The sequence below is a fragment of the Lissotriton vulgaris genome, chromosome 6, assembly GCF_964263255.1.
Source record: "Lissotriton vulgaris chromosome 6, aLisVul1.2, whole genome shotgun sequence".
Classification (NCBI taxonomy): Eukaryota; Metazoa; Chordata; class Amphibia; order Caudata; family Salamandridae; genus Lissotriton; species Lissotriton vulgaris.
Window position 1 is genome coordinate 1,181,031,872 of NC_141694.1, and position 27,938 is coordinate 1,181,059,809.

Consider the following 27,938-nt stretch of genomic DNA (forward strand, 5'->3'; position numbering starts at 1 on the left):
GAGCTGAGGTTGCTCTCGTAAACCATCTTGGACCTTCCAATCGGGATACGCGACCTATCTGAGGACCTTAAGACAGCAAGGCAATGTTTTAGGAGGAGTGTTAAACGAGCGGGTATGACATTGCCATATGCTCCCAATATACTGCTTTCCATGTGTGAGGCCCTTCCCAATGGGAGCTCCTGGCGGGAACTGAGCGAATGGGATGAGAAAGGGCTAACTACTATTGGGTACCTGTATGAGGATGGGTCTATGCTGCCCTTCCATATATTGCAGGAGCAGTTTGACTTGCGAGGACGAGATATTTTGCTGCACGCAGCTCCTACAGCAGCCATTTGGGAGCACTGGAAGGAGGGCCAGACTGAACCTAGGACTTCTTTGGGTTGCCAGTATGTTGTGACTGCTGCAGGGAAATATAATTAAACAACAGGGGGTGGTGATGGACAGAGTTTCTGAATTAAGCAGAATACTCTCACCCAGTCAAGAGATCAGGGCTTAATCCAACACCGTTTTTTAGCTCACTGCACCATCCCAGCTCAGAACCTGGCTATATGCAAATTAGTCTGTCCCTGGCCCAGTGCATCATGGGAACAGGGCAAACCAAACTACCAAGCCAATTCTTTCACTGGGAAGGAAACAAGCTTCCGGTGACCGGTTTCTGGCATTTCAGCCGTCTTCGGCCCGGCTTGCTTGAATCCTGATGGTGCAATGAGCAAGGGACTCACGTCTGAGTATACCCTTCCACGCTTATGGTGGACAAAATAATTAAACAACAGGGGGTGGTGATGGACAGAGTTTCTGAATTAAGCAGAATACTCTCACCCAGTCAAGAGATCAGGGCTTAATCCAACACCGTTTTTTAGGTCACTGCACCATCCCAGCTCAGAACCTGGCTATATGCAAATTAGTCTGTCCCTGGCCCAGTGCATCATGGGAACAGGGCAAACCAAACTACCAAGCCAATTCTTTCACTGGGAAGGAAACAAGCTTCCGGGGACCGGTTTCTGGCATTTCAGCCGTCTTCGGCCCAGCTTGCTTGAATCCTGATGGTGCAATGAGCAAGGGACTCACGTCTGAGTATACCCTTCCACGCTTATGGTGGACAAAATAATTAAACAACAGGGGGTGGTGATTATTTTGCGTGGAAGGGTATACTCAGACGTGAGTCCCTAGCTCATTGCACCATCAGGATTCAAGCAAGCCGGGCTTCTGTAGTGATTTTTCCTGCCTGACTTGTGGGACTTGCAGGCTTGGCACTGCTTATCGTTAAATTTATTTTTTGCAGTTGGGCCCAGCGCAACTTTTTTCACGTGCGGGTTTAGATTTTTATTGTAGTCCCGGTGATTTTATCACAGACATTTGACGCGTTATCGGGAAACTATTGCATGTTACTGCCGTGTTGTGACGACAACGTAAACACGGAGGTATTTTCCCGCGCTAGACAGCAATATGAAAATTTGTGTTACCCTATTTTGGCAATGATTATCGCACATTCTTGAGAATATCCCTCATTGCTGTTTCTTTATATTACGTTGTACACAGGTTAACATATGATTACTTAGTATAATTTATGGCACATAAAATGTGCACTGCTCCAATGTTCTGTTTCGAACTGGCACATTGCTGCTGCAACTGACCAGTTCTTACTTTGCCAACAATAAAATGTAATGTTTGCTATTTATGAACCCTGTTAATGGACATGAGCCTAATGACATGCTAAGGAAAACAAAAACATGCAGCAAGCATGTTTTAAAGCGAAACAACTAACATGAATAAGGAAACACAAAAACACACAAAATTAATATTACTAATGTAAGTGTGTATGTACATCACAAGTAACAGGATGATTGGTCCTTGTATTATTTCAGCATCAGAATGATCGATGTATGTATAGCGGCACATAATATTATTGTTCTGTTCACATGTTTTACTCAGACTTTTTTTGTTTAGTTAGTGAGAAAAGTGGCATTGAAATAAATATTGTGTGGAACTGCTTTCATGATATTCACATCCGTGAAATGCCTTATAATTATACTATTGCTGCTGGATTGCTTTCTTTGCCGTAAGCCAATTGAATCACAGCAGCAATTGGCTAAAAGTGGCTGTCTGAAAAGCCAATTTCTGTATAACTATGTGTACATATTAACCAGCCAATTAAAATAAAGTTAACCATGTGAGGAGAGGGCCTCGTACCCAAGCAGCTCATTTGTATTCTTCCCTACCACACCCCCTTCTTCAAAAGAAACAAAACACTTGCTGATTCTGGTGCAGATGTCCTGAGTGTTTTCACACCCCCTTAATGGACATCAGTTGTTAAACATTTCAAAAGGTGAGCTGAAAATTCATTCTTTCCAATAGTTTCCAGCTCGTTTTCTCTGCCATTGTGTAATATTGGCTCCGCACTGTGTGACCATGTGAAGGGAGCCAATATTGTGTCACACATGGTTGGTTGCATCATGTGAGTTAGCACATCGATTTTGTTTTTTAAAGTTTTTTTAGTCCTCATATCACCTTACCTGCAGGATCAGGCTCTTCTATCAATACTTTCCTGCCCTCGCCTGCTGCATACTTTTGCTGGCCCTCGCCACGCCAGTCAAGACCAGATACCTGGTTTCTCGCTTCGCCCAGGTTTATTTATAGGACCACTCATTAAATTGTTGTTGTAGACCTCATACCACTCAATCTTTGAAAATCAACCCAGATCTTACTTCGATTGGCACCTCCGGGTAAACAGTCAGTATCCTTTCGGCAAGTATATTTTACAGCTTGAAGCCAATCCATTGCTCTCTAAGGTAACAAATCTGTCCAGCGCTTACAGATCTCCCTCGTAGCTAAAAATATCAGATAAAACAACAGAGCCTGCTGCGATCTGGTCCGAGGTTAGCTTGGAGGGATTTCCACTCCCATTAAAACTAGGGTTAGACTTAACCTTAGATTCATCCAAAAAATGTCGTTGACCACATCCTCAACGTCCTGCCAATAAACCTTTATCTCTGGGCATGTAAAAAAAACGTGCTGGTCAACAGCTCTTAAGAGGCCACCCCTACAATATCTGTGGGGAGGCTCTTGTACAAACTTCGCTATCTTTTGAGGGGTCTAGTGAAAAGGTGGTTACGCTTAAGATTGGCTGGTTTTACCACTGAATAGAGTAATTTTAGGGAGGTTTGTCATACTGTTTGAAACTCAGTCCCGTGAATGACCCCTTCCCAGGCAGAGTATGGCGCCTTCAATTTCCTATACTCTGCATCATGCAGCTTCTAATACCACAGATTGAACTGTTTTTCCTTGGGAGATCCTTCCTGCCATTCTGACTCAAATTCCCATGCACCTCCTATCCCCGGTGAGTTGGCCGCAAATCAAGAATACAACGGAAGATATTTTAATCTGGAAATGGAGCAATGAGTCTTGGCCACTAAAACTTCCTAGGGTAATATACCCTGTGCTGTTAGCGATTCCCACAAACTTCTATTCCTGTTCTCTGTAGTAGAATGATCAACCCATCTTTAGGATTCCTGGTGACCTCTATTTGAGTGAATAGAAGGTGTGGGTCCCTTATATTTGGGTATACTTCAATGCCATCCTCCAGGGTATGGAGATCCCCCCAACCTGGTTGGGTGCGGAAATCATACCTATCATAAAAAGGCTTCCCCTCTTGACCCGGCCAACTACCGCCCCATTAGTTTGATAGACGTCCTCCAGAAATTATTTGCCTGCTTCTTATTAACAAGGTTGCAGAGTTGGATGGACGACCATCACATCCTAACCTCCCTTCAAGCGGGCTTTTGCGCAAAGGTCTCCACCATTGACCAACTGTTTAGATTACAGTTGGGGGCGGGGAGTCTATATTTGATTTTTGTGGACCTACGGTTCACATCTGACCTGGTCCAGAGGGATAAGCTCTGGGCCGTACTATTAGAGATGGGCGCCCCGGCCTATCTATGCCATTTACTTAAACAAATGCACCAAGGCACTTACGCAAGGGTGAGGTATGGAAGGAATGGGGAGTTGTAGGATACGTTCCCGATGGAAAAGGGAGTAAGGCAGGGGTGCGTTCTGGCCCCCACACTCTTCTCGCTTTTCCTCAATGGGTTGATAGAACATTTACAGGGAGCTAGAGACCTAGATTCTCCAAGCCTAGCAGGGTGTAAGATATCTGCACTAATGCACTTATTATCTAAATCGTTAATGGGCATCCAGCGGACATTAGAGGCATTTTGTTCCTTCTGCAGAGCAAGGAACGTGGAGATTAATCTCTCCAAAACCAAGTACATGGTTTTTAATACCAAAGTCCTGAACTGCCCCACCCCCATTTAGATGAAATAGTGCTGGACCGAGTGTCTACCATTGACTATTTGGGGTTACACTCAATGATAGAATGGATTGGGGGTCCCACTTGGCAAAGGCCAACCTGAAGTTGGCCCAATCATCCGGCGGTATCCTAAAGGTGTTTAATGAATCTTCACTAAAATTGTTTGCCCGCCTATGGAGATCTATAAAGCGCAGGCGAGAGGGGGTGCGCTTTACGGTGCAGATCTTTGGGGCCATGCTGCCACAACCCCGCTTTCACTCACTGAGAACAGTTTCATCAGGCGCCTTCTGAGACTTCCCTCAAGTACTCCTCTGACCCCTTTACGGTTGGAATTAGGTGTGGTACCGATACAGGACATTGTGTCAAACCGCCCCTTCTGTACTGGAGATGTCTATGGTCCACCCCGGAGCTTATAAGCTATAGGGAGGACTTGGGGGATCTCCTGTCGAGAAGGGGTGTGGAGAAGATTGCCTGGCTAAACCACATTAAGCTCCTTTGTCAGGCGCTGAGACTGGGGGACATGTGGTTTTCATCGGAGTAGACCTGTGTTCTGACATCCAAGAAATCGCTGAGCTTGACACTCAAGCGCTGCTGAACTGGTGTCATATTATCTAACTCCTCTTTGGGCAGGCTGACTAACACCTTTTTGGATATTAAGGCCCACCCTCATTTTGAAAAAATTCCTGGATAAAAAACTCTATACCCAGTTTAGACATGGCTCATTACCACTTAGGGCTGTAACTCATAAGTGGTCCAAAGTCTCAGGAGTAGAGAGTTCTTGCCCAGGGTGTGAGGGCAGTAGTGAGACAGATCTGCACGTTCTGCTCTTCTGCCCATCTTACTCTAAGGCAAGAGCCAAATGGATCATCTTACTTTGTAAATCCAGGGGTTTGAGGGACTATAGGGAGGTATTTAGAATTCTTAAATAAGATACCTCCCCTATGACAGTGTTTGCAACGGCCATATTTCTCTTGTCAATGTGGTACACAAGGTGTGCAAAATTGAAAATTGGAAGCCCACATTCTACTGATACTTTAGTAATCTAATTATCATATCACAAGGTTCTCCACTAAATGCCTAGGGATTTTCCAAAGTGACTGTTATTCTAACTCATGCAGTTATTTTGTATGTTTGCACTTTCTTAACCCTTTAAAAAAAAAAATGTATCTGGATATTACGCTTTAGGACTCTCATGTAATATGTCTTAAATTATTTATTTAACTTCTTTGTAAATTTGTACACATTCTTTTTATGGTTCTTAACCGATAACAAAAGCTCTTTGACTGACTGACTGAGTTTAAGACACTCTGGGGTACCCAGGTAATCCCAAATCAGTGAGGAATCAGAAAAATAACCCATGGCTAATATCCTCCTGACTCCAAGCCAAAGGGACAATGCTGCCTTTAAAACCTTCAGCCGGACCTTTTTGAAGAATTTCTTTGTCCCTTTTTGTACAAAAATCCTTCAGAGCCCCACTACCTTACTATCTCACCCAGGACAGATCCCCAGGTTGGGGCATCTGGTTTACTCAGGAGAATACTACAATTTTTAAATTGGAAAGCTATGCAATACAAATTTAAGTCTGGGAGAGCTAAACCACCCTTTTAAGGCCTACGCCTCAGTTATTTCCATGCGAGCCTAGCCCCTTTAGATGCTCATATAAAACGTACTACTTTCCCCTGAATCTTATCTATTGCAGATCTTGGGAATGTTAAAGATATGCAATTAAAAAGGTATGTCAATTTTGGTAGTATCACCATCTTGATCAAATTAACTCTTTGGTATGTTGTCTGGGAAAGGTTCCACGATCTAGTGAGCAAAGTATTTACCTTCTTTACCACCCTCCCCAAGTTATGCTGCGGTATTGCCTCCAGTAAATTTAAGATTGTAATGTCAATATATCTGATCTCTGCTTGCATTTCCCCTTTCTAATCTGTTACATTGCAGCACATCACCTCTGACTTCAGATTGTTTACTAAATATCTCAAAAGGGCCCCAAATTCCTTCACCAGGATTTCCACCCTAGGAATAGTAATAGCAGGATCTGAGGTATAAATCATGAAATCATCTGCATAGAGCGCAATTTTATTATTAAAATGGGACAAGCTAACAGGAATAACCTGGCTGCTTCTCCGTAAGAGCTGGGCGAGTGGTTCAAATATATATATATATATATATATATATATATATATATATATATATATATATATATATATATATATATATATATATATATATATATATATATATATATATATTACCTACTGGCGATAGCCAGTAGGTATATATAGTTAGGATTTTTTCTCTATGGAACTTTTGAAAATTCTATGCCTAATAACTTTGGCGTTTGTGGACGGAATTGGCTGAAATTTTCAGGAAAATGGCACATTTTGTTTCTGAGCAGCTCCTGGAAATTTGGGGGGGGTTCGTCAAGGGGGGGCCGAGAAAAAAGGGGGGTCCCAAAACGCGTTTTTCCCATGTTAATTTCCATAGGGCGGTTGGCCTCACTTTTAGCCCGAACGGCTGAATGGATTTCCACGAAACTTGGCAAAATTGTAGGGACTGTTAGCCCGATGTGCCTTTGCTAGGTCTCAATATATGTGCTTCAGTGGATTTTGAGAAATTAACGTTTAAAACAAGATATATATCTGTAACAGCGCTCCGGGTAGCGCTCCGGTTCGCGAACTTTTCGCGTATCGGAACTTTGCGAAGCGAAGCTGATTGGCTCTCCGGTGTCTGTCAACATTCTAAACAGTCCGGAGCGGCCGCCATCTTGTCTCTCGGTAGGATCGAGAGACAAGAGGAGGCCAAAACAAAGGGGGAAATGAAGGAAAGGGGGCAAGGTAGACCCCTTCTGACCCCCTAGGATTGATGAGGGGGATATTATAGAGCCACGCGGGGCCCCCCAAAAAAAAAAAATCCGATTTTTTCGCCGTAGAGACGCGTCTTGGTACGCGAACCGGGCAGCTAACCGGGCAGCTACCCGGGAAGCTAACCGGCAGTGTAACGGGAGTCTGAGGAGTAGCTGATTGGCTGTCAACATTGTAAACAGTCCGGAGCGGCCGCCTTCTTGTCTCTCGGTAGGATCGAGAGACAAGAGGAGACCAAAACAAAGGGGGAAATGAAGGAAAGAGGGCAAGGTAGACCCCTTCTGACCCCATAGGATTGATGAGGGGGATATTATAAAGCCACGCGGGGTCCAAAAAAAAAAAATCCGATTTTTTCGCCGTAGAGACGCGTCTTGGTACGCGAACCGGGCAGCTAACCGGGAAGCTAACCGGCAGTGTAACGGGAGTCTGAGGAGTAGCTGATTGGCTGTCAACATTGTAAACAGTCCGGAGCGGCCGCCATCTTGTCTCTCGGTAGGATCGAGAGACAAGAGGTGGAAAAAAAAAAGGTGTAAATGAATGAAAGGGGTAAGGCAGACCCCTCCTGAACCCCTAGGATTGATGAGGGGGCTATTAAAGTTCCCTGCGGGGCAAAAGAAAAAAAAAATTGCGATTTTTCGCGGTAAAGGTGCTTCCTGGTACGTTAACCGGGCAGCTAACCGGCAGCGTAACGGGAGTCCGACATATTGTGTTTTTTGAACGTTTGTGATATGTGCACGTGTGGATTTTGTCTAATTAAGGTTAAAAAAATATATATATATCTTTAAGCGTGTTCTGGCGCGCTTACGTTTTGGGTTTGGTTTGCGCTGCAGAGACGATACGTCACGGTTATGCGATGCATCATGAGGCGTCTCACGGGCTACGTGATACGTCACTTAATAAAGAATATATTTTACAGCTATAGATATTAGCTTTTAAAAAAACCAATGAAATTCACAGAAAAAACCATAGGTTATAGACCATATATAGTTAGGAATTTGCATTTACAAAACCTTGAAAATTCACTGAAAAAACCATAGGTTATAGACCATATATAGTTAGGGATTAACATTTAAAAAACCTTATTTTATTTGCACAAAACCATTGAAATTCCATATATAGTTAGTTGCACTAACTATATATCGCGGACCCGCAATCCACTGCTAATGATGTCACATATTACATCATTCATGACATGGTCAGTGACATCACTGATGACATCACTGATGACATCTCAAATGACATCACTGATGACATCACTGATGACATCTCAAATGACATCACTGATGACATCACTGACATCTCATTTGACATTACTGATTACATCACTGATGATATCATTTATGTGATAATACATCTTCAGACTCTAATATAACCTTAGATACACTCAGTGTAAACAGGCACTCACAGATTGTCACTCATCCATGGAGTTACTCATACACCTAGTCAGTCATGCAAAGAATCAATCACATCTCCATTTCTTCAACTATACAGTTATACACACCTTACTTATTCAAACATATTCTAACACATATTTACTCTCTTATACAATCACTGATACAAGTTTTCAATTATCCATGCAGCCACTCACACATTCACTAGCTCTTATACGCCGGGACACTCTCTGAGTAGCCGTGCGCTATACAAAAACCAGCATAACGTAACATAACATAACATTATACACAGTAATTTATATATGTGAACTCTCATATGTTCTTTGTTTTACATATGTACTTACTTTGACATGTAGCATTGAGATATCCATTCACTCACCAATACACTCATGCACACAGTCAACCACCCATACAGCTGTTTCCACATGCAGTTTTGAACCCATACATCTAGTGAATCAACTGTTCATACATCTATGCACAGAGTCACACACCTCCCAGACACCCACACACACACACTCACTCTCCCATACAAATACTTGGGCAACCAATCAATAACCCATATAGTTACTCATATAGGTACTGATCAACACATGCAGCATCTTACACAACAACAGACATACTGATGCACACATTCAGACAGTTTAGTCACTAACCCATGCACTCAGTGAGACACACTTAATCATTCTCTCATACAGTCAGTCATGCACCTACTAAATCCTTCATCCAGACACTTATACATCCACTCATTCTTCAATATGTAAGACATATTTTAACTTTACAGAAACATACAGTCACTCGGTGTTGTCATCAGTGATGTCATCAGTGATGTCATCAGTGATGTCATTTGAGATGTCATCAGTGATGTCATCAGTGATGTCACTGACCATGTCATGAATGATGTAATATGTGACATCATTAGCAGTGGATTGCGGGTCCGCGATATATAGTTAGTGCAACTAACTATATATGGAATTTCAATGGTTTTGTGCAAATAAAATAAGGTTTTTTAAATGCTAATCCCTAACTATATATGGTCTATAACCTATGGTTTTTTCAGTGAATATATATATATATATATCAAACAATAATGGGGAGAGGGGACAACCCTGAAGAGTGAACCTAGAAACAGGAAAACTCCTAGTAAGTAAGCAGTTGAGGAGGATCCTAGCTGTTGTCTGTTCATAAAGCCCCTGTAGTATTGCAATAAAACAGGGGCTAAAGCCCAGCAGCTGCCACAAATTAGCCCAACAGACACAGTCAAATGCCTTTGCTGCATCTAACGTGACTTCAGCCAAGGTGATGATCTGAACCGTGGCAAGATCTAAACAGCCAATTAGCTGTTGAGTAACTTTTGTGAATATGCCTCCCGGGGACAAAGCCCTTCTGATCTGGATGTATGAGCTGAGAGGCAAGTTTGCCAATCTTCCTGTAAAAATTCTTGTATATACTTTATAATCTGCATTTTGCAGAGATATTGGTCGATATGAATCAGCCTTCCTAGGGTCCCTTGCTGGTTTTAAAATCCAGGACTATTGTGGCTTCCTTCCATGAATCCGGAATCTGTGCCTTCCCCTGACAGACCAAATTAAACAGGGTCTCCTAGACAGGTACAATTTCCTCCCTTAGAAGCTTATAAAGTTCTGAAGGGTCGGTGTCTGGGCCAGCCGCCTTTGCATTCTTACTACGTGACAAAAACCCTCTGATTTCCTCCGGAGTTATCAGTGCTTCCATACACTCTTTTCCTTCATCTGAAAGCTCAAGGAAGCCAACATCTCCCAGCCACTCTCTAAGTTTATGAGGCTCCGGGAAGATCTCTTCCATATACAATGTGGAAAAAAAGTAGACCAGATGACTCTGCGTATCTTCTGGTTTATTTGTAACATCACCCTGGGAGCTTACAACCAGCTCCTTTATCATATTCCTAGATCTCTCAACTCTCACCTTCCATGCCAGTAAAGCCCCAGCTTGCTGCCCATACTCAAACTGCCTCATGCATCCAGCCTGCCACCTCTCCCTACACTTTGAATCCAACTTGATTTTATAATTTAGCTGTGCCTCTTCCATCTGTTTTAATATTGTTTTCTCATCCTCTGATCGACTCCACATCTGTAAAGTGGCCTCCAGAGCCCCCACAACTTGCTCTAGTTTTCCCAGTTCCACCCTCTCCCCCCTATTCTTTAAATACTCCTGACTTTTCAATTTCTTCGTGAATAAATGCTTCAAATGTATCCCACACAACTCCCGGGTGGGGAGTGTACCAATATTATCTGAGAAAAACTCGCCCATGGCCGTTTTTAATAAAAGCGCCAGATCATTATCCAGATGAATATTGCGCTTCAAAGTCCACCTAAAAATACGCCTACTTCCAGGAGATTGTAATAGCATAGTAATGGATGAGTGGTTCGAAATGTGCCCGGGAGGTAATTGACCACTTTTATGTGTGCCACTAAACCCCTATATACCAACAAATAATCCAACCTGGAAAAGTGGCCATATTTTTTGCTGGGAAAGGTGTACCCTCTCACCTGACCTTTTAGATGACGCCATACATCCACCAACCCTAAATCCTGAAGTATGTTTCTAAGGTCCTGTCTCGTCCTGGGAGCCTGAAAACAGTCCCTCCAGGTCAATCTATCTAAAATAGGGTCCAATAAAGTATTAAAGTCTCCCCCTAGAACCAAAGGGACCAAAGCCTCCGCTAAATTCAGCTCCAGATCCACAATAGACTGGGGGTCATCAATATTTGGCCCATAGAATCCTACACAAATAAACTACAAACCAGCGCTTCTCATTCTGGCTAAAACCCACCTTCCAGTACTATCTGTTTTGGAATACATATTCTCCATCCCGGAGCCCTTCCTTGTCAGAATCACAACCCCTTTGCAACACTGACCTTGATCTGTTACCATTGATACCTAATGAAAAGCTCCCTACTCTCATCTCACTTGCAACGAGGTATGCCTCTTGTAGAATAATAATATGGGCCTGACTTGCTTCTAGATACCTCTGGCCCAACCTCTGCCTAACTAGGGACTGAAGACCATTCACATTCCATGTTTAAAAACCTACAGGGCATATTAGCAAGAACCTTGTTAAAATTATTGCTGTTTTAGCAGCAGGAAACTGCCTCCATAAAGGAACCAGAAGATTTAGAATCAACAAGAAATGAATTAAAGAGGGCCAGAAGTTTGGGAGCAACAATAGAGGAAAAAGTAGAAATAAATTCAACAGAAAGACCATCAGGGCCTGGTGCTTTTGATTTTTTCAAGGATTTAATGGCATCCGTTATCTCTTGAAGAGTAACCTCTTTTTATAGTAATTCAAATTCATCAGATAGCTAGAGGGGTTTTGGGAGACCCGAAAAAAAGTTGTGTAAATGTTGATTAGAGGGATTTGTGTCATCTGAATATAATGATTGGTAATATTAATGGAATACAAAGGCAATATCTTCATCAGAGGACACTAAATTGTTAGTAGATTCATATAGAATTACGATCAGATTACATTTTTAAGTAATTTAAGTAATTGGCCAGCATCTTGCCAGCTTTATTTTGACCCCCGTGATATTTAGATTTAATTTTAAGAAGGACATTACAAGAATCAACTGTTCTAGAAGTAAAATAGTTGCTTTCCAGCAATTTGAGTTGTCGCAGCAAAGTCGAATATTTGGCCTTTGCAATGTTCTTCTTTTTTGTTGAATATGAAATAGGTAAAGCATGGAAGGATGCCTTAAAGGCATCCCAATTATTAGAAACAGAGATGTCCAGAGGATTATTAATAGTAAAAAACTCATTATTAAAAGTAGTAGCTTCATTTATAAAAACAGTGTCTGATAACAAAGAGTTATTAAGTTTCCAACTACTAAATTTAGGAGAACTCTGGGAAAGGTCAAGAACAGAAAAGACAGGTGCATGATCGGAAATAAAAATAGATCCTATATCAGATAATGAATAGATGGGAGTAAGGGTTTAAAAATATAATCAATTCTAGAATGGGTATGGTGAACATTAGAAAAAAATGTAAATTCAAGGGAGTCCGGGTTACAGGTTTTCCAAACATTGTATAATGAACGGAAGGCAATGGCAGATTGAAATGATTTATGAAATTTGTCAGGATTACATTTACACTTGGATTGTCTATCAGAAAAGGGTCCAACCATTAGTTAAAGTCCCCAGCAACAATAATATTTGGACTATCAATAGAGGAAAGTAAAATCTTAATACTATTACAAAAGTCAGGGTCTGGCTTAACAGGGCCATAAATATTCAATAAGACAAGTTCTGTGTTCTGTATAACAACCATAGCCATTACCCAACATCCATCAGTGTCACATTGTGTTGTACATGCAACGATTTATGAAATAGTATAGCAACACTACCTTTCCGATTAGATGCAGGAGAATAAACAACTTGACCCACCATTGTCTCTTTTTTTAAGTGATTCATCATCATCATCATTACAGTGCCTTTCTTGAATGAATGAAACATGAGAATTCAACTTAGACAAATGAGAGAGTACCTTTTGTCTTTTGACGGGGTGTCCAAGACCACAAACATTCCACGTAACAACATTTTACATATTGGAGGGTTGGGAAGGTAATACATGGAAGGAAATGATACACTTCAGGGGGACTTCTGGAAGCAAATAAACACCACTTATGAGATGAGTACAAAGAGCAAACTATATAACACAAAGAAAAAAACAAGACAATATGCACAACGAGAAATAACGCACCTGGGTATATGCATCATAAAAAATTCAAAGAGAGGATAAGCAATGAAAGACAGAGAAAGAAAAGTGTTAGATTTGGGAGTCTCTAGTTGGCACAGGTAGGTACTTGTGACAAATAGGGACCCTTGCCTCTAGTCAGGGTAAGGGGGTACACTCCTAAAATAACCCCTGCTCACCCTCTTGGTAGCTTGGCACGAGCAGGCAGGCTTATCTCAGAGGCAGTGTGTAAAGCATTTGTGACCACATGCAGTAACACAGTGACAACACTGCACACTACACATGGACACCCCACAGTTGTGTATTAATAATAAGTATTCTTTATATAAGCTTAACACAAGACCACAAACGACAAAAATCCACAATTCTATACTTAAAATAGTAGTTTTAGCTTAGTTCTGTTCAGTTCCTAAGGTGCGACACTTTAAGTCAATGAACCTTTCGATGCGGGACGCTTTCACAACAAACAGTGTTGAAGCGATGGAAAAACGGCAAAGTTCTGGTGCAAAGAAATAAAGACATGAAGATCTTCCAGATGCGGCACGCTTCTCCGATGATGTGAGAAGTCTCGGTTCGATGCGTCAACTGCAGCGGCGACACCCTTGTTCAGCGATGCGGTGGCAACAGCCTCGGCTGCGACACTCTTCTCCAATGTTGCGAGAGGCCTCCGCACAGTGCGACAACTACAGCGTCAACATCCAAGATGCGACGGCAGCAGCTCCATTCTCCATAAATGCGAGGTGTTTATCTCGATGCGGTGCAGTGCGACAGCAACAGCGGCAACATCCAAGATGCGACTGCAGCAGCTCCGACTGCGGCGCGCTTCTCCGTGGATGCGAGGCGCTTTTCTCGATGCGGTGCAGTGTGACAGCTACAGTGGTGACCTTCAAAATGCGATGGCAGCAGCAGCGACGGCGACACGCTTCTTCTTTGTTGTGAAACACTTCTCTCGATGCAGTGCAATGCGACAGCTACAGCGTTGACATCCAAGATACGATGGCAGCAGCAGCGACATGCTTCCTCTTCACTGTGAGACACTTTTCTCGATGCGATGCAATGTGTCAGCTACAGTGGCGACACCCTCCTTTGGAGTTGCGATGGAGACATGCTTCTTCCTCTTGAATCGCGCTTCCAGCTCCTTGTGACACGCTGTCCCTCAGAAGGCCGCAAAACAGCAGCAGGCACTTCCAAAGAACTCTGGGGAGCTGGGGTTTGAAGTCTGTTGTCCCTGAGACTTCAAAAAAATCAAGTGGGGAATGGATCACTTGTCCTGCGTAACCAGGGTTTTTCTAAAATTTTCGTGTAGTATACCGATAAAAAACCCTCATTCACATACAAAGGTTGGTGGTGGCGGTATATCTTGGTTCTCCACCTGACTCTTAAAAACGTCACAGCATCATCATAGGGTTAGTTCTTATGCTTCCTCCACCCAGAGGTGTACCCCTGGTTAGAGCAGTAGTGATCAGTAATAGAGGGGTTCTCATGTGGTGAATCTCAAAAATAAAAATAAATGTTAAAATACTCATATAGCCAGATTCAGAAATTTAATAAGTCTGGGTTCGAGGTTTTTATAAAAATAGTCCAGTGCGTAGGGGGATTATTAGGGAACTCCCGCACTTTATTATGTCAGTAAAAAGGTTGACATGTTTCAGCCCCAGTGTTTGCCCATGCAGATCAGGTGGGCTTTCTTCAGGACCTAGAGTCAAAAAATTGTGATGGAGACCAAGTGTATCTCTGTGAATATAGACCGTGGAGTTCCTAGGGTCTTTATGGATCAAGGTGTATTAACCTGATTCCGAAGAGGTCAAAAAGTACCTGTGAATATAAAAGGAAGAAACAGAAAATATATTGAGTGAGAATAAGAGGTATCTATTCTCCAAAAGTTCAAGCTGCCTCTATAGAAGGACAGAAATGTAACTAAAAAATGGCTATTCTTTAGGTAGAGACAAATTCCTTGTGCAGACTGTTTTGGCAAAAAGATCTCTCTCTGTTCTCTCTAAGTACAAGGTGTTACGTAGCATGTAGCGGGAATAATAAAAGAATAAACGAAACGCGCGTTGTGTCATACGCTCATTACATCATTATGCAATATGGTGCTTCTGGTTTATTGTTCAGAAAAACACGTATTTCAGCACTTATTGACGTGTAATTGTCTGTCCCAGGGTGACATCCTTGTTAGCTAGTGGGTGTTATTGCTATGCCATTTTCTCTATGTGCCGCATTTATTGAATTTTATTAATTAAGAATGGCGTAACTTGATTCTCTTGATATACTTTGCGAATTGCCTCAGTGTAATGGCTCTAAATACTCTCAATGCTGATATGTGTGGCAATATTTTAGATGCGGCGCTGAAGTACAAAAGAAAGTCTTAAGTGGGCATGTAGTCAAAGGCGCGTGCATTTAATTATGTCAAGGCCATTGTTCTCTGTTCAAATCTGATTCGCGAACGCTCTGTAATGTGTTCGTTTACATAAACTCCGGTATCGTAATCCAGTAGGTTTCACATAATGAATTACAGAATGACATAAAAAGCCCCCTTAGGCACTCGTGTACGCATACCTTTAGTCCTATTATCTGGACATCAGCGGGTGGCCGGGGAGTTCATTGCATGCTGAGGGACAGACAATACAAATAACAAATTACACTTTTTGGTATAATACGTTACAGTTGAGCCGGCCGACGCTCTCTCAATTGCTCTCTTCTACCTGTGGTGCAGACGCAGCACGGCTTGTGCTGACTCTCCCTCTCGGGGCCCAGTTACATGTCCCATCCGGGTTGTGTGATTTTCAAGGAGAGGAGCAACTGAACTGCAGAGGACTATGCGTCTGTTGCTCTTCGTGATTTTATGGAAGAGAGTGTCTGGGGTATATTCTAATAAAGATTTTGTGTACCAATAGATGGAAAAATTGTTGAAAAATACTTATTCACAGACCATATTTATATCTATTAGTCATTTATCAGATAGTTCTTACTATTATTTTAGACCCTGATTTTTTAACAGTGGTGTTGCTAGGGGCTAAGACAAAAAGAAAAAGAAAAAAACATGATTCATTTTTATTGCCAAAGTCTTGTAGGTTTTGCTGTTTCTTCAATGGGTAGAAGGGAAGCGTCCTTCCTTTTGTAGCCATTACCGTGTGTGACTATGTCACTCTAGGGAGTGTGATCACTACTGTGTACATTTGGTTATGGAACTGCTTAACGGTTTGGACTTAGCCATGGAATATTATCATTGAGCCCTTGTTCATTGGTTCGGAGGCGATGCACCCAACTTTGTACTTTTTCAAACAACCTTTTCTCTGCATTGCAGTTCTTTGTCACAGGGGGTTTCCAAAATGACCCTTTTCAAATCATCACACACTTTCACTGTGCAGGGCAGAGACATCAGCCGCACCCCAGGAGAAACATCAACAGAATTCAATTAAAGAATTTGAAGAAAAGATTTCAATTTAGCAGGATCATCAAATGAATGAGTGGAGCCCTCATGAGTAATTTTACACAAAAAGGGTGCAGGATGCCGTAGCAAATATGTAACTGTCTCAATTGAGGGCGAAGGGTCCAGGAATTATTTTTGTCATGCATTAGTGGCATTAGATAGATCTTGCGAAAGATAAACCTTGTGACCAGACCAAATGAGGTGACGTTTCACTCTTGCTGCTGTAAGAACACGCATAAGATCTGTGAACTTCAGAAATAACATTATAATTCCTCTAGGTCGTGAAGAATTTGGTTGAAGACGACCAAGACGATGGGCATGTTGAATATTTAATGAGGGTTCAAGTGGTAGATCTAAAAGTTCCGGCAGAAACCTTTTAAGAAAAAGAAGGAGGTCAGGACCCTCCAAATTCTACGGTAAGCCTTAAAGACGAAGGTTATTACGTCTATTATGATTTTCAAGAGCTTCAGTGTGGAGCTTGAGACGTTGAATTTTCTTTTCAAGAATAGGAATCTTAGTTGAGACATAATGTAAGTCACTAATGTGTTGCTCCATCTCAAAAAGCATTGCTCCATCTCAAAAACGTTGGCTTCCATACTAATCCATCTGTTTTCAATTTGTTGGAGTTTCTCGTTAGTGGAAGACAATAGATTTCAGCCTCCTCATCTCATCAAGAATATTTTCAAGAACAGGATTTTGAGAGGATAAAATAGGAGAAGGGGGGTCATTTTGAGCTCTTTTGTGTTTGGTACCTGAGGATGTAGCTCTCACCAAGATTGGAATTTCACTCGCCATCTTGAGAGATGGATTAGGACGATGAGTCACCTGGATGTCACAATCTGCCCAAATAGTGTGTAAACGCACTGCAGCAGTAGATAAAGGCTTGAAAGAAAGGTAATATATATCAGAAAGCAGGAAAAATAATTCTCTCACATAGTCATCGTTTGAGAAAAAAGAGAGACAAAAATATTTTCCTCAGCAAACATGTGCTGGCAGATTATGGCACCAGCAAATAAAGGAGACAACTTAAAACAGCAGAACAGTCATGGTGTACAGTGCCATAAGGAAGAGGCACTACTGGAAAATCAAATGCCCATATATAAAAACCTAAATTTCAATAAAATGAGTGTAACAAAACGTTGTCGCGCGTTAATTAACTGAAACGCCGGATTACCGCGTAATGCATCTTGTAGACGCGAGCGGCAGGCTCAAAATGGCGGCCGCTTGTGTTTTTGAGACAAAATCACTGCCGCAGCCACTGGGTCCGACAGATCACCATTCAGTGTTGGAACAGCTCCAAATGCCGCTCCGACCTTTCCGAGGCAGGAATGTGGAGGTGTCTCCCCTCCAAAACGGAAAAATCAGTCTGAAATAGTTAGAAGAGCTCAGCATATGAGCAGAGTTCAGCCAAAAGCCACCATCTTGTCTCGGCATGTGACCACACCCCCTAGAAGATGTTTCTTAAACACCCAATATGATTACTCAAAAACGCTCTGTATTTTTGGTAGTATTACATGTATGAGCGAGAATTATCGAGTCCGTGGACAATTGGGCTCAAGACCCTGCCGTGTCGGGAATTGAACCCTGGTCCCAGGTCTGACCTCTGCTTCAGGGTATGCCTCCTCTAACCAGTGAGCCACACTTCTCCACAACATCCATTACATCTAATGAAAAGCCAGACGTACAGTAGCAGATCTGAACAGCTTTTTATTACCATTAGCCAGCCCCAACTGCAAGTGATAGAAACTCCTTGAACTGGAACGGCAAAATAAAGCTGGGGAGAGAAGTTGGCCAAACAGCTAGGGCAGTCGACCTCAAATCTGGGGAACTGGGTTTGAGTCTCGCAATGACGCTGAACATCCTGTGATTCTGGGCAAATCACTTAATCTCCCCTTTGCCTAACAAAATGAATTTGTGTCCTCATGTAACGTAACTGGTGCTATATAAAGTGCTCTGATACCGGACACCTTTGGGTCAAATTCGTGCTATATAAAACTCTGTAAAAAAAAAAAAGTTAGAGTGTGCCGGGTTTGGGTGTGTGCTTAAAAGAGCGAAAGCAGACCGTGATGGATATTTGAGGCCAGGTGCCCTTCATTTTGTTTTCGAGATACGTCTTAATTGACCATCAAAGCTCAGGTTGGAGAGGCTTATGAAAAATGCACCATCATAGATGACAATATTGTCAGCTTCTGCATTGCAATAATCAAACAGAGGTGTCTAGTGACAACTGTGATATATATTGTGACTTTACAAAATACCATCATAGTAGTAGATCAAAGTTCGACCTGTGAAATGAAAGTGCTGAAAAAATAACATTTGTACCTTAAAGCTTTAATGCCCTCAGAAATGTTAAATACATGTTATCGGTCATCAAAGCTCACTCTCGCGTACTTACATTTAATGAAGTGGAATAAAGGATGATGTTAAGCAGCAGAAGAAACATGCATAAGCAAATGGTTAGAAAGAGATGACTGGCTCAATTAGATTGAGAATATTTTTGATGCAAAGTCTGCTGACCAGCAATGTCCACCTCTTTTTGACTGACTGCAGATGTGTGTGTCATTCGCATAGTTAACCTTAGAAAGCATATGATAAACTCCTTTCCACTATGTTCATGTAGAGCATCACATTTACCATTAGGTTATGTAGGAATGATCACATTAATAATTTCCCGAAGCCATGCATGATTTTACTGCTGGTAACCAAAAATGGACGTAGTAGGCCCTGCTTAGTAATGGGATACAAGCATTCTGTGGGAGATCATTTAGTCCAGGCTACCTAATTTAGGATTTGTGTTGCAATCTTTGTTTTTAGCATATATCTGTAGTTTCCTCCACCCTGAACCACCAAAATCAGGACACACACAAGCCTTTCTTTTTATTATAATAAGTATTTGTTCTATGTTAATATTATGCAAATCATGTGAATACGAATTATAATAATTATAGCGAATATCTCCAAACGAACAAATATTATTTGAGTGAATTAGTTATCAACCGCATTGTTCATCACAATGCCCCTAGCTAGTCAAAACTCCCTATCTGCCTGGGAGTATCATATTATTATCATTATTCAGTTTGCTGCTCAATCCTAATGCCACCAGCATACCAGCCTGCCAGAGGGTCTCTAGATAAATCTCCCCACGGACAACATGCACCCTTCTAGCCAGTTTCTCTCCCCCCACCTCCATAACCTGGGCTTAAGGAGATAGAAACAAAGTCACTCAGAACCTCATGTTTAAGAATCAAGCTGAAAACAATGCTTTCATTTAAAGCATTTGGGAAACCAGAGGCATTGGTTCTTCTACTTTCTGAATCATGTTAGCATGGAAATGGAAGACTGTTACAAGGTTGATCTGCTGAGAAATTTTTCCATCATAGCAGCCACGGCCCCAAGTATGGATGTCTAGTTAAACACGGCTTCTAGAACATTCCTTCTGAAGTGGGAAACTGTTGGACTTAGCCCTTTTTGCTGGGTCATCCCTGAATTTTTTGCCTTCCTCCTGCATTTTGTGTGACCTGTTTTTGTTGGTTTATGACTATGGGCATATGCTCTCCCTATTGTAAATGGGGTTGTGCCACCCACAGAAGCAGCCTGTAAAGTGTGTCTCAGGTCTGCCATTGCACAGCCTGTGTGCAGTCTGGTACTGCCATGTTGACCTGGCAAGTGCACCCACTGACCAGTCCCTAAACCTTCCCTTTTCTGCATATTAGTCACCCCTATGGTAGGCCCAAGAGTGGGGTGCATTGTAGGTAAAAGGTAGGACATTTCACTATTGCAAGGTTACCTATTCCCCATAGGCCAGAATGGGCAGTTTGATTATAACATCTTATAATCCTAACTGACTCTGGGAACTAGGTAGGAATTCAAGTTTAGAATGCCTGAGCTCAGAATGACGAAATACATATTTTAGTGAAGTTGTTTTTAACAGTCTGTGTTTAAAAATACCACTTTGAGAAAGTAGGTATTTTCTTCTCTAACTATCCAAGCCTACCTCTGCTATGTTGTGTAATCCTTGTCTGGAGTTTGAGTGACAGGGGCTGGGGGACTCCTGGAGACAGGGTAAGTCAGCACAGGGCTGAATAGATGTATCTGCATGTAGAGGGTTGGGAGGAGTGCACCTGGGACCTGAATAGGGCTGTGCTTGCCTTTCACAATGCTGGCTCCACCTCCTGTGGTGTGTCTGATGTCCCTGGCCCACACTGTCAAAGGAAAGAAGGAGTCTTGTCAACAAAGTGCTCCAGGACTGCACAAAACTGGTTTGGAGAGGGTACAGGACCCTTTGCCTTCAGAGGACAAAGGATTTGTTAGTAAAAATATTGGGACCCAGACACAAGAACTTTAGATCACTTTTGGCACACAAGAAGAACCTATGCTGACGAGAGGACCAGAGAAACTGAGGAGACTATCTCTAAACTGAGTGCTGTTTGGAGGATTGGCCTGCAGGGGTTGCCTGACTGCCAAAGAAAGGAGAAAAGACTTTGGGGCATATTACCAAGCAATAGCGATAATTATCGCTATTGCTTGGTTAGAGACAAAAATTTACCGCTGAGCTGCGGCGATTTTTATCGCAAATAAACCTTGGTATTACCAAGGTTTATCGCAAATGCGATAAAAATCGCCCGCAATGCATGAATATCGCTGAAAAGTCAGTGATATTCATGCATTACCGAGCTAATGCTCTTAGCCATGTTATCCACCTCCCATTGGATAACATGGCTAAGAACTGCTCAGGGCAGGTGTTAGCTTTTGGAGATATTCGCGCGTGGCGCAAATATCTCCAAAAGTTGGTAATAGGAGATAGCGATGTTAGCGACTGTTTCCAGTCGCTAACATCTTGGCACGCCCACTTTGCATGTCATTAGTGATAAATATCACTGACATGCAAAGTGGGGCCCAAGATGGTCGCTACCTCCTACTAGCTGTCGCTAACTGGTGTTAGCGACAGCTAGGTAATAGGGAGATAATTTTATCTCCGCTTTCTTGGCTTTTAAAGCCAAAAAAGCGGAGATAAACCCCCTTTATAATATGCCCCTTTGTGCTTCTTTCAAATCAACTTGTAAAGGATCTCCAAGGGCTTGAGATAGAGTTTGCCTCCTGCTGAAGACAACAGACGTCACCAACCAGCTCCCCTGACGTCCCTTGCTGTGAATTGAAGTGCCTGCTGTTGAGCTGGGCCTTCTGAGAGACTGTGTGTTGCTGGGAGCTGAAAGTGTGACTCAAGACGAAGAAGTGTGTTGTCGCTGCAGCCGCTGTCGTCGCATCACTGGAGAAGAGTGTCGCTGTTGAAGCAGACGCCGTCGCATCACCGGAGATGCGTGCCGCCGCTGTCGCCATCGCATCACCTGAAGCGCCTTGCATCACCGGAGAAGAGGGTCGCAGCAGATGCTGTTGCATCACTGGAGAAGCGTGTCGCAGGGCCTGTCGCGGCTCAGAAGAATCATTGAGTCGCTGCACGGCTGTCAAGCGTGCACTCATCGTGTCACATCACGAAGAAGATGCCATTTTGTTTCATTGCACCGGATCTTCATTGCATCACGGCTCTGCTGGTCTCATCGCCATGGAACGGCAGTAAGAAACCGATGCATCACCTCCCCATGCGGAGGAGAACCGACGCATCCCCTACACAGCAGTAGGGAACTGACGCATCACCATTCTTTTGTGTAAGAAAACACTTTCGTTGTATAGAGTTACGCATCTAAAGGTACATTGAACTTAAAGTGTCGCATTTTACATCTCAAGATAATTAAGCTATTTCTATCCTTTTTCAAGTACAGTATTGTGGATTTTTGTTGTTTGTGGTCTTGTGTTAAGTCTATATAAAAATACTTATTTTTATACTACAACTTGTGTGGTGTCCATCTGTAGTGTTGTCTCTGGTTTACTGTATGTGTACACAAATGCTTTGCACACTACCTCCGAGATAAGACTGTCTGCTAGTGCCAAGCTACCAAGGGGGTGAGCAGGGATTATTTTAGGAGTGTACCCCCTTACCCTGACTAGATGCAAGGGTCCCTATTTAGTCAAAGGTAACTACCTCTGTCAATGAGAGACCCCCAAATCTAACTGAAACCTATCCCAATTGCAGGGAGAGTTTGCCGTACCATTTTAATAGAACAGTAGAAATGTTTCGTAGCAAGCATTTCTACTTAGAACAGGTATGGAAAACTTTTTTCGTTTTAATGCAATTCACAGGAAAATATGTTTCTTTTTGACACAAAGAAAGAAAGTGCTATTGGGATCACTATAAATAGAAAACATAGGGGCACATTTACAAGCCTGTATCGCCACCACAATGCCACTTTTCAAGACGTTGTCGGAGCGATATGGGCTTCGCCTTATTGACAAGGCAGCGTTAAGCCACATAACATGGCTGAACGCTGCCTTGTAAATAATGCACCCATTCATGATATACTGAGTGTGAAAGGGGAGGGTAATGAGTTTTGCTGTGGGCGTTCCACCACAACACCTATTTATTTTGATGCTGCCCCAAATTTACAAAGGTGGCATAAATATGAGGCAGCACCAAAATTACGACCAGCGAAAACTTGGTCTTACCCTGGTGCAACGAGGAGAAATGTTTAATTTCTCCTTGTTTTGCTGTTTCCATGTGTGCTGTGTTGTGAAGCACACATGGAAACAGCAAAACGACCTTGATTGTTTATTTGCAGGAAGGTGTCATTTCCTGCACATAAACAATCATTTAAAAAAAAGACATTTTGCAACTTCTATGTGTGTTGCATTAAGCATTAAGAAGTTACAAAATGACATTTCAGATTGTTTATGTGCAGGAAGGGAAACCTTTCTGCACATGAACAATTACTTCCTTCAACGCAGGCACCCTTGCACTATGGTGCAATGGTGCCTGTGTTGGCGCTAGGCAGCTAAATTAAGCACCATATTGTTGTAAAAATGGTGCAGCCCTGCATTTCTAAAGTGACGAAGTGTGGCATTAGCCTTCTTGGCTTAACGCCACACTTCACCAGTAAATATGCTCCATAGTTTAAACACAAAAAAGACTGAAAAAATTAAAATGCAAAAAGAAAGGAAAACAAAAAATTGCTGGAAAAGTAAAGTAGTGGCCCACCAACCCTGGAACTAAAGTGCTCTCTTTTATAGGCGATCGGGCACATGTGAGTGAGCAGACTACCATCACTCACAGTGCAAGAGAGACAATGACTGAAATGGGCTGACCCATTGCCTCATGCTGTATGCTGTGGTGAATTATAGATGAGCAGACCAATGGATGGAGACAGCTGCCCCAAAGCCCCTCTGTGCAAGTATGTATATGAGAGATCTTGGGCCCACTTAAACATCCCTACTCAACCAGATGGTCTTTTTAGCTGTTTGAGAGGTTGGAGGGAGGAAACAATCATGATGAATACAGTGTAACCAATTTAGTCACACACCAATCCACTCGAAAACGAAATCTGAGATTAGTAAGATTTAATTATAAATTCAAAAATAGATTGATATATATCAACTTCAGCATTACAATATAGAAAAACAGAACAAACAGAATGAGTCCAAATCTTCTGAAGATATTTACCCTATATAACAGGAAGCATACAACTAATTCTGTTATAATGATGCAAGTAATTAGAAAAAAGAAATGTACATTACATTTCATCAAATGAGTGTCTAAGGTAAGCATGGGCATGCTATCTCTCCCTACACAACCTTAAAAGGGACAATCCTAAACTAAGAGGCATTGAGTCTGAATGAAAAATAGAAAAGTATCTGCTGTCTGAGTTTTCAGTGAAAAAAACTCCAACTAAGTGTCAAGTAGCATGAAGCCACACAAAGCAGAAGCAGTATAAGATGTCTCTCTGACCCCAATACGTTACAGCAAAAGTCATTAGTTGTACTCAAGGCAAATCACGTGTTCATCTGCAGTAACTTTACACAATTCCAGCACAAATTGGTTAATGGTGCCACCTTTCCACATCGATAAGTTGCAACTTAATTTGTCCTTCACAGTACGTCTCCTCCTCCATGGGAACTTGCCTCGTTGCTTGTAACCGCACTAGATCAACCAGAGAACCAACAGACATTTAGTAGCATGAGTCGTGAGGACTGGCAGGCAATCAAATCTTTACAGGACAATGAGGAAATCAAAATAAAATCCACCAATAAAGGCAGAGCGGTGGTGGTGATAAACACTAGGGATAATGAGACTGAAGTCTTGAGTTTACTTGGGGCTCGTAAAAAATATCAAGCCCTGTCCAGGGATCCCTATGGTGAACTTCAAGACCTAATTAAAGCTATGGTAGAGCAGGCAAAAGTGAAATAGTGGATTACCTATAAGGGGGCCAAATTTTTTATAAATCCTAAACCCAGGACACCAGCATTTTACATACGGCTGAAAATTCATAAGGCACAACGCCCTCCACCTGGACGCCCGTTAGTTTTGGGGATTCAATCATTCCTGGAGCCATTGTCTCAGTTCGCCGACTTCTTTTTTGAGGGAGTCTGTTGTAAACCAACCCTCATATGTTCAGGACACCACTCAAATTTTAAACATCCTAAATGAAGTAGACCAGATTCTAGTGACCACAGATTTTGAATCTCTTTATACCAGCATACCCCAAGATGCCACGCTAGTGGCAGCAGCGTGTGCCCTTGGGGCCCAAGACTGGTTCAATGATATAATAATGCACAACGACCAATGGCAGACCCCAATAGCTGCACCGCACTGCTGTGTTCCTCTTGTGATTGTAAGAAGGTAATGGGAGATGGTGTGCACATACAACTCCTGCACCTACTGCTGTTAGATGCAAAATGCTGAGCAGATTAGAAGCTGTACAAATGTGGAGCAGTGCACTCCCAAATTTTTTTTTTCAATAAGTAAACGGACCAGTTGCTTTATATAAGGCAATCCTTTATTTTGAACGTCCTCAGACAATTCACGCTCCAGCCAACGCGTTTCGTTCAATAAGGATTGAACTTCATCAGGGCATAATATAAAGGAAAACAATGTGGTGAACCAAAACTTCCGAATCAAAAGCAAAGTATGAGGATAGAGCAGGTCTTGCATCGGTATTCAGTGGTTGCAAAAACCCTCCTTTCCGGATGGGCAATAAGTCCTGATTGCCCATCCGGGAAGCAGGGTTCGTGCAAGACTGCGCTTACGGTAAGTAAACCAGGCCCTTATCAAGGAGGCCCACACAGGATCCAGTAACTGGTACTTTCACTGACTCGTTTCCTGGTCGATGACACCACTGAATACCGACGCAAAACAAGCTCTATCCTCATACTTTTCTTTTGATTGGGAAGATTTGGATCACCACCCTTTTTTCAGCTATATTATGCCCTGATGAAGTTCAATCTTTATTGAACGAAACACCTTGGTTGGTACTGGTTCTATGATACGCCTCAATCCTTTGTACTATAGTGTGTGGAGTTGGCCTTGACCAGAAACTACTTTGGCTATAAGAACCAGTTGTTTTTACAAGTGTTCGGAACATCTATGGGGCAACTTTTGTGCCGAGTCTGGCCTGTATTTATGTTGGTCAATTTGAAGAGAAGTACATCTACCACGCATCTAACCCCTTCCAGAGGAATATTTGCCTCTGGAAGAGGTATATTGATGATGTGTTGTGTGAATGTATGTCCTTATTCCGCTGTTTTTCTCCCCGCAGGGAATCACAACGCGGTCGTGACAACGACGAGTTGTGATTCCGCATACCATTACTCCACAAGTCGGACACGACTTGCGGAGAGGGGGCGCTGGATGTTGGAATAGTATAATTTACTATTCCAAATCCAGCCTGTGCGGACACTAGGGAAGGTGTTGCGGAGGGGGGGGAGTGTTGGATTTTAAATCCAACACTCCCCCCCCTCCGCAAGTCGTTGTTCCGACTTGCGGAGTAATGGTATGCAGAATCACAACGCGGTCGTTGTCACGACTGCGTTGTGATTCCCTGCGGGGAGAAATATTTGTGGTTAACATTGTTTACCGTGTTGTGTATTTGGACAGCGCCCGAGGTCCGACTCAAGGATTTTTTGACATGGCTGAATGAATTGGACAGGTGTCTTAAGCTTACCTGGACAATTAGCAAGCAGGCGGCAGTGTACTTGGATCTGGACATCTCTGTAGTGGACAACAAGCTGTGTACCACTGTTCAACAAAAAACAACTGATAGAAATTCATTACTCCCACTAAACTTTTTTCACCCAAAGGCATTATGGGACAATTTTCCTGTGGGACACTTTCTACGCTCCCGCAGGAACTGCACATCTACGGCTGTATATATGGAGCAGGCTGAGAACCTGGGGACATATTAGCAAGAACCTCGTTAAAATGATCGTCGTTTTAGCGGCAGGAAACTGCAGCTAAAACAGCAATAATAGGCTTCCTAATATGCTTTATAGAATTCCAATAGAAGCCCAGGTTAGATGTCCTGCACATCTAACCTGGGCTTCTATTAGAATTCTATAACGCATATTAGCAAGCCTATTATCGCAATTTTAGCGGCAGTTTCCTGTCGCTAAAACAGCGATAATTTTAACAAGGTTCTTGCTAATATGCCCCATGGTTGTTAAATTAGAACAAAGGGCCTACCCTGCTAGCACGTAAGAGAGCTTTAAATATGCCCACAATGAATTACTGGAAAGAAATGTGAGGCAGAATAATGATTGCTTTACAGTGGTCACAACTTTTGAACCACTGTCGACGAGAATACGACAACCCATTAGGAAACATTGGTCACTGTTAACCAAAAGTGAATTTAGCATGCCTTCGCCTAGATTTGCGTTTGAGAGAGCATCCAACTTGAAAGACAAGTTGGTTCATACTCGCCCGGTTCAACTTATCAAAGACTCGACTATTCCACCTGAGCATTACCCTTGTGGTAGTTGCTTGGTGTGTGACCTCACATAATAAACTAGGAGTGTGCATTTGCTGAATGGTAAGACATGGTACCTCAACAAATTCAGCAACTGTAACACCACCAATGTGACATACAGACTTACTTACAAATGTGGTTTACATTACATCGGTTTAACTTCGTGAAAAATTAAAGTACGGATCCAGGAACATCTCAGTAGAATCATAGCAGGAAAATTAACCACATTGGTATGCCATTTTCAGGAACAACAATACAACTTTAGAGCACTAAAGTGGAGGATGCTGGAGAGAGTACCTGGTGAGGCATGTAGTGTAGAAGGGACACTTGCAAGAAAGGATGCCCGTTGGATATTTTCTGAGA